The 16,052-nt window shown below is 39.7% G+C and overlaps 1 protein-coding gene across 5 annotated transcripts in view; it reads right to left on the bottom strand.

Moving 5' to 3' along the window:
* The window catches only part of diaph2 (diaphanous-related formin 2), a 411,623-nt gene that overhangs the window by 231,157 nt on the left and 164,414 nt on the right, over positions 1 to 16,052 (bottom strand). The gene's annotated exons all lie outside the window — the stretch shown is intronic.

Here is a 16,052-nt window from a genome sequence, read left to right as displayed (position 1 = left end):
TGTGTGTGTGTGTGTGTGCGTGTGTGTGCGTGTGTGTGTGTGCATCTGAGATACAGAAGTGGCAGCATTACAGTTATGCAAACATGAGTTATGGTCTGACTTACACAGACGCACACACACAAAACATTTAATTGCCAAAAAAAAGTCTCTCCCGGGCTCCATTGTGTCTAATGTGTTCAACGTTAATCTTACCCTTTGGGGACATTTGCTGTTGTGTTAATTACACACCACCAGGATCCCTCATTAACACACATACAAATACGTACACACACCAGCACACACACACACATAACACAAACACACTATGTACACAACTTAGGTGGAGCGAGTAGAAGAGCAGATTAAGTGAGGCAGTCCAGTATGGAAAAAGCAAAGCTAATGAAGCATTTACAGAGATTGGGGTCATGTGAGACTTGCCTAAGGTCAAACCGTCTCCCACACCTTTAATGAACAAACCCAGCCTCAGATGTAGAGAGGGATTCATAGGCCTGAGTGGCCACCGTGCCCTGCTTAGTCATCCACTACACCGCTAGCTCATCACATCCTAGCCTTTGCTTCCACCACTGTGCTAGCTTTGCCTAATGTCAGTGAAGTAAAGCAAACGGCAAACGTGTCACACAAACAATTAACCCCAAAGTATTTTCACTGGTCCACTTGTCGGCCTGTTATCAGTGCTCATTACAGTCTGCTGCCTTCTGCATCCATTAAAAGGGAAAGTTAAGGAAACATTAGCAAAAAGTAAACCAATGCTACTCTTTATTTGTCTCACTCATTTTAAACTACTTTAAGGACCACAGAAGGAGAGTATTGTGAGCTGCTTGTTTTTTTGCCTTGGAAGCACCCTCCTGGAGGGTGGACCACCAATGTCAGGGGCAGAGTAATGGGCTATAAGGTGACCCTTATGCACCTGGCTTTCACCCTCACTGCTGGACCTCTAATTGCATCAAACAGGGGGGTTTACCACAATCAATTATAGATACACCTGTAGCAGATTTGTAAAATGTATAGCATTTCCTTGAAAGAAATTGCCCCAGATAATTATGGAATTACTAGAATTGTTGGGGCTTTGTTAATTACAGAGTGTGGTCTGGACCTACTCTGTCTGTAAACTATCTTGAGATAACCTTTGTTATGATTTGATACTATAAATAAAATTGAATTGAATCAATTGGGCAAGGTAAATGGTGATAGAAGGGAACAAATGAAAGTGAATATGAACCAATCAGAATGGAAATGAGGTTGAAGCATGTAGAATTGCATAGTCAGTTCTGTTTGCTAAAACTTAACACAGTGGCAAATGCTGTGCAATATTGTAATTTCTTGTTAAACACATGGATGTGGTGTATCTCAGTGATGCAATGTACAGTGCAAAAAAGGCAGCCAAACAAACATCTCTAACAGTAAGTTTAACTGGGTTCCTTAAATACGAATGAGAAATAAATTAAAATGCAAATCATAGTTAGAATACAAGATGTGATCCATAAAGAAGTGTGGATTGACAGGGTATCCACAATGGAGGAAACATTCACATTGCCATTCTTCCAGCTGAAAGCTTCATTTCAGTACGGCTGAACTTTAATAAAAAGTGTAATATGTTCTTCACGTTTGCATCAGACATGAAATATCCAATGCGTTTCACTGCTTACTGTGATTAAAATTAAAATCAAGGCGTATCAATTCTCTAAGGTTAATTTGTATTACACACTACGTCTGTGGTGTCTCTCCATCCTGGGGTTGCCTGTGGCCTAAGAAAGGTTAATAAGCTGCTTTACCTCAGCCAGAGATGGACTGGAAGAGAGTTGGAAAGGTGTAAAGAAAGGCCAGGAGAGCAGAAACACCTTAATGCAAATCCACACAGTCAAAGTAATCTGTCTAGTATTTAAACTACCGGCTTCCCTACTTAACAGTCTCCAACCACGACTGGACCTGTACTTTACATTGCAGCGAAACATTTATCCATGGACTTGACATCTGTCAGCCCTCATCTAGCAATGAGCAACTTGGGTCAAAGGTCTGGACAGAATGTGGTGATGATGAAATACCTATTGGAATACCTTGTTCAGTGGTCTGCCTGCCTACTGCGGATTTTATTGTCAGCTGAGTGAATGTTTTAGGATACAGTAAAAGCAAATTCAAACATCCAGTGACCATGCCTTTACTCTGAAGTGCTGCAGATGTAGTTTCCATTTGCTTGCTTGTGTGGGTGGAGCAAAAGTGCAATAGCAGTGCAACACCAAAGAAAAATTGCAAGCTTAACATGGCTAAGTCTGAGTTTGCCTTCACAGCAGGTCCAGGCATCCTTGAGTTTGTGAATTTTCTGTCTGTCTATATGGTAAAAGATCAGACCAAAGGCCAAAAACAACATTGAAATAATGGTTCACAATAACAGCAGAGTTGTTCCATTCTCTGCGCATGTATCACGGTAGGTCTACAGCTTTAGATTTTGTCTGCAGTGTTTCAACAGTATAGTGTGTGTTTAATAAAACATGGTAAAAAAGGCGAGGACAAAGATGAAAACAATCTGCAAATGCTGCAATTCAGAGAAAATCTCCAAACTCAAGGCAGTGTGCTTTATCTATAATTCCTCCTGCTCAAAACATTATATGTATGCCTTGTTTTCTCGATTTAACAAGTCAAATTTTAAATGATCCACCATTCATCTTCTTCAGAAGAGGCTTCAAGAAGACAGACAAAAGGAAGTATCACTTATAGAAAATAAAAATAAAGCTGTTCAAAAATAACATGCATGCTTGTTAGATGAGCGGATTCATTACCAGAAGCTTTGAAAGTTATTTTTGCCATCCTTCTTGTTTAAGAAAGACATAATTCCAGATAGTTGAAATATAGTGGGGAAAAAAAAACAGACAAATGTAAATTATGTATGCTGTGGATACTGTAGCAAGAAAATGATAAGAGAAAAAAGAGGGGACAATACTGATTTAGGTTCAAGGGAGATGACAAGGATGGAAAGACAGTGAAGACCACAGAAAGAGATAGGGTGGGAGGACAAGAAAAGGTAAAAAGAAAAGGCCAAGAGTCATAATGTGTGCATCCTGAAGGGAGACTGAGAAAAGTACAATGGACAGTTTATGTGCCTCGCATGCAGCAGTGGTGCAGGGAAAATCTCTCTGGGGTCTGAGGGTGTTTTCAGACACACATATAATTTTGGCATGCTCTGATACTGTGCAATTCTAAAGAGTATTTCCAAAGTACCATTATTTTTTTTCTATTCAGCACAAGTCTACAATAATATCTAAGTAGAATGCATTTCATGACTATACTTCTTTTTTAACTAACTGTTAAATAAACAAGTTGTAAAAAGTAATTTTAGACCTTGAGGTAATTGTGTGAAGTCTAAGGTATGTAACAAACACAAACACTTTCATCCGCTCCATTGATTATACAACTAACTTGCGATCTGAAAAAGTGTGTCTTTTGTATTATGACCAAAGGTTAGAGGTGGGAGGGGTAATGGCTATTTTCACTGAATATGCAAAAAGACTGTTCACAGCTTAGCCCAGGTGGATGAGACCACAGAGAGCCTACAGCAGGGCTATTCAACTATATTGTTCATACAGGAAAACATATTTTTGGAAATTCAGTGCCTGGGGCCTGGACATTTCCCTGAACTATTGTCAATCAAATAAATCATATTCCTGACATCTAAATACAGAGTGAAGTTTATAAATAATGAACGCAAACATGATGATAACGTCATTCACGTCCATATTAATTAGTCATGTGGATTACTGCTCCAGCGGAGAGGATGGTTGTTAATGCCGGCAGCTAAGTTTCCAAGAATTTGCTGAAATTTCAGGATTCGAGGCAAACTAAGATTACAGTTTAGACTACAAACTGTGTTTGTGTAAAACAGTGGGCGATGAGAGAGAGGCCACATGCAGACGGAGCAGATTGAAATATCGCTTTCTACATGTTTATGCCTGTTGAACAGGTAAGTAAGTATTGTTTTTTTACTCACAAAGATTTCTTTACACTTACGAGCGTAGCGTTAGTTCATCTGCACCAGTGGGGATTGTTGCTAATCCTCTCTGAATTGCTCCAAGATTGGTACATGTGATGCATGTAATACTCCGGCTCTGCTGTGTGGAACGTGGACGTCGGAGTTCAGAATGTCGTCCATCTTCCGAAATGCAAAGCTTGTATCCAAATGAATTGTGCTTGAAGCTGCATGGCATTTTGTCTGGTTTATATAATGAAATATATTAATTATAAAATATAATGTTTCTGTCAACATGCTTTCCTTGCTTGCCAGAGAACAACTTGTGAACCTATTAATCTACATACATGGCACTTCTTTTTTATCCTGCTGAGCTTTAACGGCGGCAATGGAGCTCAGAGCTCCAGAGGGTTAATATTGTCTGTCACGCTGGATATTCAGAAATGAAACATCTTAACTACACATTATTGTACAGTCTTCAGACTGAATCCTTCCTTTCTCTATGAAGCTTTTTTGATTTTGTGCCTTATTATTGGTCACACTGACTATCTCCGAGCCTCCTCCACTATTTATCCCCCGCAATCTGTAAACTGCTGTTTCTGCTGGACTACAATACACACAAAGTACATACAAATGAGTGAAATGGAATTGATGTACAACGTGAGAGGTCAACAAAAATACAAAAAGGAGTGCCTCATTTAGCTTGTTTGCAAAAAGAAATAGCATACTGTTAATGAATGAAGACACTTAAAATGCCAAATGCTACTTAGAGCTCTGGTGCAAAGCTGGAGTTACTTAAGTAATTAAATATTCAGTAATGATTATTAATAATTTACACTGTTTATTGATCCCCAATGGGGAAAAAACAATTTACACTCTGTTTTTTTTTTTTTTTAATCACTACACATAGGCCTGAAATACACACATATACATACACATACTCAGGACCCATTCATGCACAAATGAAGAGATGTCAGAGTTAATGGGTTGCAAGTGCTGGACCAGCGCCCTTAGCGGATGGGGGGGTACATTGCCTTGCTCAAGAGCACCTGGCAGCACTCAGGAGGTGAACTGGCATCTCTCCAGCAACCAATCCACACTCTATACTTTGGTCGGTACTGGGAAACAAAGCTTGGGCGCCGTCATACAAGAAGCCATTAATCATACAAGAAGAAGCCATATAAGCACTGCTGGGACCATCAGATAAAGAAGAATTAAACATGATATTGAACAAGAGAAACGTGTCTGCACAAACAAAGAGATGTTCGGCCTCCACGTAAGATTCCAAGCCTGATCCACCTCTGATACAAAGAAAAGCACGTGTCTCCTCAGACAAGAGGATGAAGTCCCCATTTTAGAGCCTTTGGGAGAAAAGCTTTCCTCCGTGTTCCGCTGACGAGTACAACCGGACCCGTTTCTTTACCGTGGTCAATCTATGAACAGAAATAAACGGATTGAACACACGCGTAAGGCTTTAGTTCTGGGCAGATGTTAGAAATAGTTTTGTTTATTAATGTGCTAACTGTTAATGCTGCAACTATGTTACAATATTAATGTGATCTGATTAATGATGCACATCTGATTATTAATGTGATGGAGACTGTGTCCCATTAATTGCTGTGAAAGCACCACTGATCAAGGTGCATGGTCGATATGTTGTGTTTAATACTGTAGCTTGCAAACTAAAAAAATGCTACATTGCTGCTCCACCCACGAAATTTAGTTACTTCTCAGCTGGCTGACGAGAGCGCCACCTCGCGGTTCTGTTTAGACCGACCGAATGTGTGTTTATCTATCTGTTTATCTATCTGTTTATCTATCTGTTTATCTATCTATCTATCTATCTATCTATCTATCTATCTATCTATCTATCTATCTATCTATCTATCTATCTCCGCGAAGAATCAGTTGTTTAGCTTGTATAATGAACGTCCCTCATCCAGACAAAATCTTCAGAGTCTGCCCTAACTTCACGTTAGTCCAGACCTGGGTGAACGAGAGAACTGGTCATTATCGATAATCAAGATCCAAAGTGTCTTTTATTTCTGTAAAACATGTTTTCCTCTCCTCTTTAAAAGTAACCTATCATACCTAGTCAGTTCCACACTTTCACCCAGACACGTATACACTCACATATACACAGGCACACACACATGTGCAATGAATATCTAAAACCTATTTGTGTATATCTGTGTCTGTAGCACATGGCCTAGCTAACAGTGAAACGGCTAACTAGGATCACCCGGACCGCCATGTGATTCCCTGACTGTCATTTTTGTAGTCTTTGGGCTGCAGAGAGCCTCAAAGCTCAGGTCTTCACCACCCCCCCCCCCCCTTTCCACACACACCACGCACACACACCACACCACACACACACACACACACACACACACACACACAACACACACACACACACACACACACACACCACACACCACACACACCCACACCACACACACACACACACAGTGACACAGACACGTGTCTGCTGCATGTCTGTTTGCTGTTTTTGCTTTGGTGTAGTTTGCAAAAAGGTATATAGGTGTTGATGATTGAAGAATTATTGATTGGCCATTGATAATTTTGAAGTTAAATAAATCCTACTATACTTCAAATAGCAGTTGTTGTGATTGTTTTGTGTATTTGTCGCAATAATCGCTGGCTGAACACAGTCATTTCTCGAATTCACCCTTGGTCTGTCCTTTCAGAGATACAAAATAAATTAATCAAATTAATTAAGATATGTATTTTAAAGGGAAAACCACCTTATGAGACTGCTTCACAGTCCCTGATTCCTGGTTTGTGCCTCGTTTGGATTGTTGGTAAATTTGCTAAGTTAGCTGTCTTAGAACCAACAAAGCCTATTAGTTTTATTGATGCATAGAATGCAAAACAGCACCAAACTAAATCTACAAACAGTTACAAAAGTCACAACGTTTTAAATTTGAGTGTCCCAGCTTTAACACTTCTCCTTATGTGTCACTCTGTTTTTTGTTTTTGTTTGTTTTTTGTTTCCTCTTATAGGTGAATGTGGATCACAGTCTGTAATCAGGCTGGCCTGTCTACCTTACTCTCCCTTTCCCTCATCTCATCTCAACCTTTTCCATCTGTGCAGTAATTTACCTCGCTGGGGCATGAGAAGTCATGATTGTTTGTATTCAAGTAGGCACCATCTTGAACACGCAGGACTCTGGTTGTTTACCCATCCTGTCTGTGATATCACCGTTGTTCTCTTCCCCCCAGTGTTCCTCTGTCTCCTCTCTGTCCCTTTCCAGTCAGACTGGCAGTGAAGTGTCACCCCCTGGCCCACTTGTAGTCACAAACCAATTCCACCAAAGACAAATTAAACTTAATGCCATGTAACAAACTCAGTGGGCCACTGTGCACTGTCAGGCATTGTTTTAGCCAGTGGAGAGATTGGGCTTGTGTGCACTTTTTTTATCTATATGGAAATCCTGAGTCAAAATGTAGCCAGATCATAAGCACATTTGAGAGGTCGGAGTTAGACAACATGTGTAAAACATAGTAAAACATTTGCAATTACTCCTGATAAGCTCTTTTAACTGTGGGGGGCATCAGAGTTTGTGTTTGATCTTATTTAAGAGGAGATTATGAAATACAGCGGGTGGTTGAGTTGAAACAGCTTGAAAAGAAAACTGTCTACAGGCCTATCAGAGAAAAAAATACCAACCGCGTAAGTAGAATCTATCCGCCCCTAAAATTATTACCTGGCAAAAAGAGTGCGAACAAAGCTGTATAAGTTGTTATAAGAACGTTGAAAGTCACTGAAACACTCTGCAACTAAAGACATGCACGAAGAAATCAGAGCAAAAGAAAAGATATGTTAATTTTCTTGTGATAAAAATTGACAAATCTGTACATTTTGACAATTTTCTACAAATAAAATAGTTATTATTCAAAAAACTAACAAAAGCAATATGGCACTAATAACTTTCACAGACTTTCTATTTCTCTCATGTGCCAGTCAAAAATGGCCAATCCAGTACAGCAGTAACTCTACACAGTGAACAGTAAACCATTACACTTCAAGTATCCCTATAAAACACACTGCTCTTGTACTCATACCGCTAAACTGGATTAGATATGCACTCCATACTTTGCTGTCTGGGATCATGGGGTTGAGTTAATGAAGCTCCGCTGGGGCTTTTCCGTGTGAAAAGCTCCAGTGACAATCTGACATTGTTCTCTTTTTGAACGCAAGTCCCATTGTTAATAAGCATCCTATCACTCAATTAGGCAGTTAACACTCACTACAGGAGAACACACACCTTGCAAAACAGGCACAAACCAAACATAGCCTTTCTTTTGTTTTAAAACCAAATAATACTTCAATAAAATAAACTGATAATACACTGTTACAGGTAAATATTTTCTTGGGTGGGGGAAGTGTGTTGTTATTATGCATGATATAACAAATATGGTAATTAGGGAAAATGCCATGTAATGAAAATGGTGAGGGAACATGAGCAAGATGTCTTGATGTGAAAGCACAAAATCAATATGCCCCCAAAAATAAATGGAATCATAATCATAATTAATTATTTTTTTAACTAATAAATTCAGGATGAAGTTCGGAAACACTGAATTTCTCTTTGGTGCTCAGTGTGCGTTTGTTTGAGTCACTGCCCAAACATTTTTGTCTAAGTTACCTTGTTCCAGACTTATTGGTATTCAGTACGCGAACACATGTGGATCTAGGCACATGGTCTGTCTAAGTACTGTTGACAGAACAGTTCCGGATAAATAAAGATGCAGAAAATGCTTGTGCAATAGTGACAAACTATATTGTATGTTACAAGACAAACTGAGATGTAAATATATTGAGGGTAAATAAAGAATTAGTTTTAAAAAGACTACATAGAAATATATATTTTATATTCCATATTGTTAGCTGAGGTTTTTCAACAAGTAGAAAACAAAATAAAAATATTTAGATGCACAGGGGATATTTATTTTTGAAGAGACAGATTTTGATGAACAATACAGTGTACCTGAAGGCACATAAAAGTTAGCAGGGTGTAGACTTGGGAGGCTGTAAACGGCAGGTATCAAAGAAAGCTAATATTCAGAGGGCTAAAGTTAAAGTGCACTGTGATAGCCAGAATGGCTCTCATCTGAGAAGAGAAGATTAAAATCAGTGGGACATCACAGCAAGGTAATATGAAGTAGGAATGGGAGGAAATATCTCTCTCTCTCTCTCACTCTCTCTCTCTCTCTCTCTCTCTTTCTCTCTCACAGACGCAGATGCACATGCACATAATATAGTCTCCTACAATAAACCAATTACTTGTCATTAATATTTAAGGGCCTAATTTCCATTCATATGTGATATATTAAAAACGTGCAGGGATGAGCAAGGAAAAGGGCTGACCCTGAGATATTCACAGTGGGCTGGCTGCTCCAAACCGAGAGAAACGAACATCAGGGTGTTTTGGGTTTCATTGAGACAAATGTCCCCTGCCCGTGCCGGCAATTAATGTCCTATCTTCTAAAATGAAAATGGTACAATTTAAGGCCTTTTTTTTCCAAAATTGGATAATATACTCTTTGATTTTCTTCAAATAATAATGGATATTTAATCCAGAATGCATGATTTACTGGTGTGAAGAAAGGTCTTGAGTCATCGAAACAATTCACCAAAAGGGAAGAATCTATCCATTCACAGACACTGATTACAATTTACTAAATTAGTATGTGGTAAATGCCAATTGTGATCTTGTTTGTGGGAGACTGCAGCTGATAAACAATGAGCCAGAGAGAGTGGTTGTGGCGGTGTTTTTACTAGGCTGGCCCTGACTGCAGATGGACACCGTCAGAAGAACGAGATAAGAAGAGAGAAAGGGAGCGATGTCAGGACAAGAAAAGCCCAGGATAAAGATGCAGAGAAAGCTGCCTCGCCGGATGCTTCCTTCTCTCAATTAACAGAATCAGTAATAAACAGCCTTTTTCTCCAGGGAAACATGGCAAAGCATCGAGCCTGACTTCCCAACACTTTGACACAGAACGTATCAAAAGCTTATCGTTGTACACACACACTATTAATACAAGGCAGACTATTCCACAGTGGGCTGCAATGTCTTGAGTTAAGCTTAAACCCATTAGACAAAAGCCTTTATTACATTGTGACTATCTGAGAAGGCAGAGCTCCAACAGTAGTCTTGGATAGTTGTTTTTCCTCAAGAGCAACATGCTTTTCAAAGGTTCCTATCAACAAGACATATTGTTAGCAAATGAATACAGCTTAACAGGATTAAAATATTGTGAGTGGCATTTATTGTTGCTACTATTGCAACTGGGTTCAGTGAGCCAAAACTTGTATTCATAGACTTGTAATGAACATACACTGTAGGGCCCCAAGCAAACACTAACCCATGGTGTGCTGGTCAGTTTTCATGCCTGACTAAGTGGTTGCTCAGTTTCATGTGAGGTGGCCAACCATGCGTGAGTGTGTTTGACCTGGTGGTCGGGTCAGCCCTGATGTTAACAGAGTTATTAGGGGACTTATTAGGGAGAGTCAGAGAGACAGCTAACCCCCCCCCCCCCTTCCACTGATTCCATCATTACTGCTGTTGTGGCAGGGTCATTACTGCCCTGCTGCTGGGGCTTTGTAGCAAGGATTGAGAATCTGCGGGTGTGCACACCACACTGGCTCAGTGATGAGAAGATGTGTGTGTGGGTTGAGTTGTAAGGACAGAGGTGATGGAAAATGGGTGTCAGAATGACAAAAAAAACTCCTGAGGGATTTGATCAAATTCCATGTGATGATGGGGTGGGTGACTGCAGCCATCCCTTTTAGGAAGGTTTTAACCAAGTTACCTTTTCATGGCTGACCTTTACAGGCACAACACACGTTTGAGGACTTTTTCTTTCATTTTAACAGAACATGATGGTGTTAGGGCTGCACAATTAATCAAATTTTAATCGCAATCACGATTTGGACTTCCCACGATCAAATTTGCGTGATCAAGCGATTATTTTTATTAAAGCGTCATTTCATAGAACGCTCCGGGTTTTTGCAAAGCCAATCTCCGCTCCATAAAGCCGTCGCTCATGAGGCAGTCAGAGTAGTTCACTGCCACCGTGCAGCTAAGTTTCTAGATGTAGACAGTCACAGGGGACAGAGTAGCGTGAGGAAAACTCAACAGATAGCAGTCGGTAATACGTCAGTCTCAAGGTTTACCAGTTTACCAGTAAACGCAACACTTTGTCTCATTTGTTGTTTTTCAGACAACAGCAGTGACCAGTGCTAGTTAGCGTCTGTTAGCTGTTAGCTAGTAGCGTCTGTTAGCTGTTAGCTTTCCAGGACGCACGGTGTAATGTCTCGCATCCGCTGCAATGCTGTTTATATGGATATGGTTTAATTTTGCGTTACAGACCCATTTCGTCTGTAAAGCCGTGCCTGTGTTGGATCTTTCTACGCTCTCGTCACTCTCTCTCCTCTTACTCTCCGCGCCCCGCCACACAGCGGCGCCGCGTCCACACTTCTGATATATGTCTACATGTTTAATTTTTCATTAACACAGCTGTATATTGTTAAGTATGAGGGGCAAACCTGTATTTGTACCAGTGTTTCCGCGGGTAACTGTTATCGCGGCGCTACGGCGAAGAACACAGAAGAAGTTTTGAATGCAGCAACTTCAGTTGGTAGAGTCACAGCGTGGGGGACGGAGCTGCTGTACCGAAGCCTGGACCAGGACCAGAGATGTGACCCATGGCCAGAATATCATAGTTCATAAAAATGCAGCGCAGTGAAGATACAGACGTTTAATACACACGACGTGTGTATCCGCCGTTCGACCCGTGCTGGACCGTTCATAATGATCAGCCGTCTCTCTGTGAGTAGCGTCCATCACACTCCCTCTCGCAGTTATAAACAGCCTATGTGACAATAAAATTTGTTTTGGTTAAAACAACAAATAATCGTGAGAATAATCGCGATCAAAATTTTGATCAAAATAATCGCGATTATCATTTTGGCCATAATCGTGCAGCCCTAGATGGTGTAGTAACAAAATATATATATATATATATATATATACATATATATACAGAGAGAGAGAGAGAGAGAGAGAGAGAGAGAGAGAGAGAGAGAAAAGAGAGAGGCTGTAAAGTAACACTTTTTCTTTCAAAAGAATATCTGTTGATTTCATGTATGATCAAATCTCTGGAAGGAAGACCATGCTATTCTTGCAAATGAAAAAATACAGAGAGAACATTGCAAGTGGTTATGTTTTTCTTCTCTCTAATGTGCAAAACAAACCAAACCTGTGACCCAAAAAAATACAATGCAAACCGAATTGTGGGCTTGCTGAACCGCATATACATATACTTACATACACAGGCTGTAAACATTTGCTAGACATCACTAAAATATGATGTGCAAAAATCTACTTAAAATTATTATGTTGAAGAACTCCCTTGATATTCATTAATACACCATTACTTGACGCCTCTTTTTCTCTTGACCAATTTTTAGATTTATTTCTAAAAGTGCTGTTTGGTTTGGTAACACTTCTCCCATCCCCTCTGGCCCTATTCACCACAAGCACTTGGCTATGCATGTTCATTAGCAGCCTCGCCATCATTAACACAGAGGCATGCTGGGAAAGAAAGTCCCAATGACCTTGCTCAGAGGGGTGGAATGGAGCCTCTGTTTCCTCCTTTAGGATGTACATACATCTTCATTAGGCTCTTTGTCTCTCTCTCTGCTGAAGTATGAGTGTCATTGACTTTTTTTTTAAATAAAGTGAATTAATTTAGTAGGCCACACAACACCATCAACCCCCTTGATGAAAGAAATATTATATATTGATATATGGACTGTGACTCTAACATAATCATCAATAATTTAATAATTATAAAACACAAATATACTGTATACGCAGAAATTTCTGTTGTTGTTGACTAACTTCACTTCTTCCCTTGTGTTGTTTCTGCTGAGAAGCTTAGACATCAGCATTACAAAGTGGCATATGCCCTTTGTCCGTCAGCAATTGGTGTGTGCAACGGAGGAAACATTTTGGATGAAAGGGGTGTGAAGTTTGCCAACATCAATCTTGTTTCAAATTGAACTGCAAAGTTCTAGTTGAATGAATTGCCTTTCAAATGCAGCAGGCCATGGCTACACACATTCAATCCCGAAGTGAATCTGATTTGATCCCAAGAGCCATACAGAGGCACAAGCCACTGATTGATAAAGCAAACTGAGGGGAGATCAGGGTAAAAGAAAAAAAAAGAGAAGTCAATGGAGAAGAGGAAAAAAGAAAGAGAGAAAAGCCGATAGAGCCAAGCGAAGGCAGAAAAAGACATGAGAAAGAAAGCAAAAGTGGAAAAAACTGTTTTAATGGGAAATAAAACAACCCTATGATGTGGCCAGGTTGATCTACAGTGTCTATTTAATGTCTCATAAGTTGAAAACATACTAGAAACCAGGGTGGTGAGGGGGAGCAAATAAAGATGTGTGTCGCTGATAACAGATTGCTCAGCTCTATGCGTCGGTGGTAACAATTTTCCAAATCACAAAGCACTTGGTGGTGCCAAAGGTGAAATACCTGCCTCGACACAAGTGACTGACATGTAACTTTAAGTGTAAATCACAGGTGAAGGTGCTACATTTCCCCACACAAAAACAGGAAGCAGTATGTGATATAACAATATTAAAATTACAAAGAGGATTAATGCTCACAGCAGAGAAGTTGCAGAACCATGTTACCAGCTTGAAAACAATATTAATCACTGTGTGGAGCTTAAAATAAACAAAAAGGCTTCGTTTTCATTTTTACTGCAACAGGGTTTCATTAGCTTAAACTGGAGGGATGAATCACTGTGCCTTTATTGGTACAGTATGTCAGCCCAGCAACACAATTACTTATTTTATATACAGTATGTGAAAACAAATACCTCAACTGCCTCTTGTAAATACCTATTGTATCGTGCAAAGCTACTTTGACCTGTATACAATGCAACAGACATTGTTGATTACATACAGAGGTTATAACGGACATTTTGAGTGTCTATGATTTCTGATTTAGATAGGCGGCTAAATGGGTTACTTTTTTAAAACATGTGGTTGCTTGTGCTGTCCCAAAGTGAGATACAATTCAATGAGGCCAGTACACTTAATCAGTGAAATGTCAATGGCCTTCACACCTAATAACTGGCATATGTGTAGAATTTTCAATCAGGCCAAAGCACCATCATATAATAAGTGACAATGAACTAAAAAAATAAAAAAAAACACTTTGAGAAGATTGAAGCTGAGCTTAAAAATCCCTCTTGATTATCATTTCCTTTTCTTGGAAAAACTCATTAAACGGTGAGACTCATAAAAGCAGCGGGGGAGATGACAGTCTTACATTCTCAGTTGTTTTAGAGGCCTCTGAGCGCAATAAGCATCTGAAAATTGGGGGCTGTTAAAGTGATTCTTTTTTTCCCTTTTTTTACTGCTAAAGTGTTGTTCTTCAACAATGCAAGGAACAAGCAGGACTCCCGAGGAACGTGGAGTTAACAGACGCTTCTTTGCACCATTTTCTGAGGGCAGCTCTGCAGGGAGGGAATTTACACCTGCTTGCCTCATCTTTTACAATACACTGGCCCCCCGAAGTGTGCTTTACTTATAAATATCCACATCTAAGATGTGGCAAAGATGGAAGTACCACAAAGAAGCATAGAAATGTGTGTGTGTGCATGTGTGTGTGTTAGAAAAAACAGGGGCAATATCACAGACAAATTAAGTTGGTTTTCACCAGTGACTTGTTTGTCAAATCAGCACAAAGGATTTATGGTCCGTGGTTACAGTGAGAGTACAAGACCTCAGGAATTAATCTAGCGAGACTCCGTCTCTCCACCTGATCTTCCGACACTGCTTTAAACTACAACCAACACCAGTTAACCAACTTGACTTGAGATGAAGAAAGATTTGCGACCCAAATAGGTCAGATCCAAAGTGGAAATAAGGTGGGGATCTTTCGACAAAATGTTTTATGTTCAAGCACATTTATTGTTACATATCCTCAGATGGCAAGCATTTGAAAGACTATACTGCATGAATCATGAAACCTTATTTTTTGGAAGACCAAATCTAGGACCTTTTTTTGCAATACCATCTTCATCAAAGCCCTTTTCAGTGACTTTCAACTTCAGTGAAACATTAAACAGCATTTTTCATTCATGAGAAAATCATGTTCACTTTCAACAATTGAGGGAAAAGAGCTGATTCAGTGAAGTCGCTGCAGGGGTAATTGATAGAGATCCAGCAAAGGTAACTCCCAGGGGAAATGCTGGATCATGAATTCCTACCCTGCCAGCGGGAACACGAACTATCTATAGTGCTTTTTTTTTAAACCCCAGTGGGTGAGAAATTGAATTTAATAACAATTTTAAAGGGACATTTAAAGCTGAATTAAAGCCATGTGCCTATAAAGCTCAAAATGGTAAGTTGCATTGAATTGTTAGACTCTATTTGAAAATGTATTTTATATCAGCAGGTGTGCTGTGCAAACATGCTGATTTATTAACACAAACATTAAATGTATCTGTCAATAAAAGGTTTAAAAAAAGAACAAAAATTCACAAAAAACAATAGGTATTGCAAAGGTATCATAGAGTTCAGTCAATTATTTCAGAAATGTCACAGACCATGTGTTATGACCATATAATGTATGGCAGACATCCTCCTATAAGAGAGGCCTATCCCTGCCACTTCATTAAGCCATGCAACTGTTCTTTCTTACCCACATTTTCCTTCCATCTGTATTATGCTGGCAAATCACCTTGCGGCAGCTGAGGCAAAATTGCTATTCATTTCACAGAACCAAAAGAATTGAGTCTAGTTTGTAGACCTGGAGGCTGTGAGAAAGACAGAGCAAGAATCTGACTTGTGTCCAAACAGACAGTGGGAATATGGGAGAAGTTGGAGGATTCTCTATAGTTATGTCCACACACTGTTAAAGCTCAGATTTGACTGTTCTGCGCTTGACAGGGCTCTGACTTCTACCCTCCCACTGCTGCTAGAATTAGAGGAGTGTACCACAAACACAAACAAACACACACACACACACACACACACACACAC

The sequence above is a fragment of the Etheostoma spectabile genome, chromosome 10 (assembly GCF_008692095.1).
Source record: "Etheostoma spectabile isolate EspeVRDwgs_2016 chromosome 10, UIUC_Espe_1.0, whole genome shotgun sequence".
Lineage (NCBI taxonomy): Eukaryota > Metazoa > Chordata > Actinopteri > Perciformes > Percidae > Etheostoma > Etheostoma spectabile.
The sequence above is the reverse complement of the archived record's forward strand: the minus strand, read 5'-3'. Positions and strand labels throughout refer to the sequence as shown.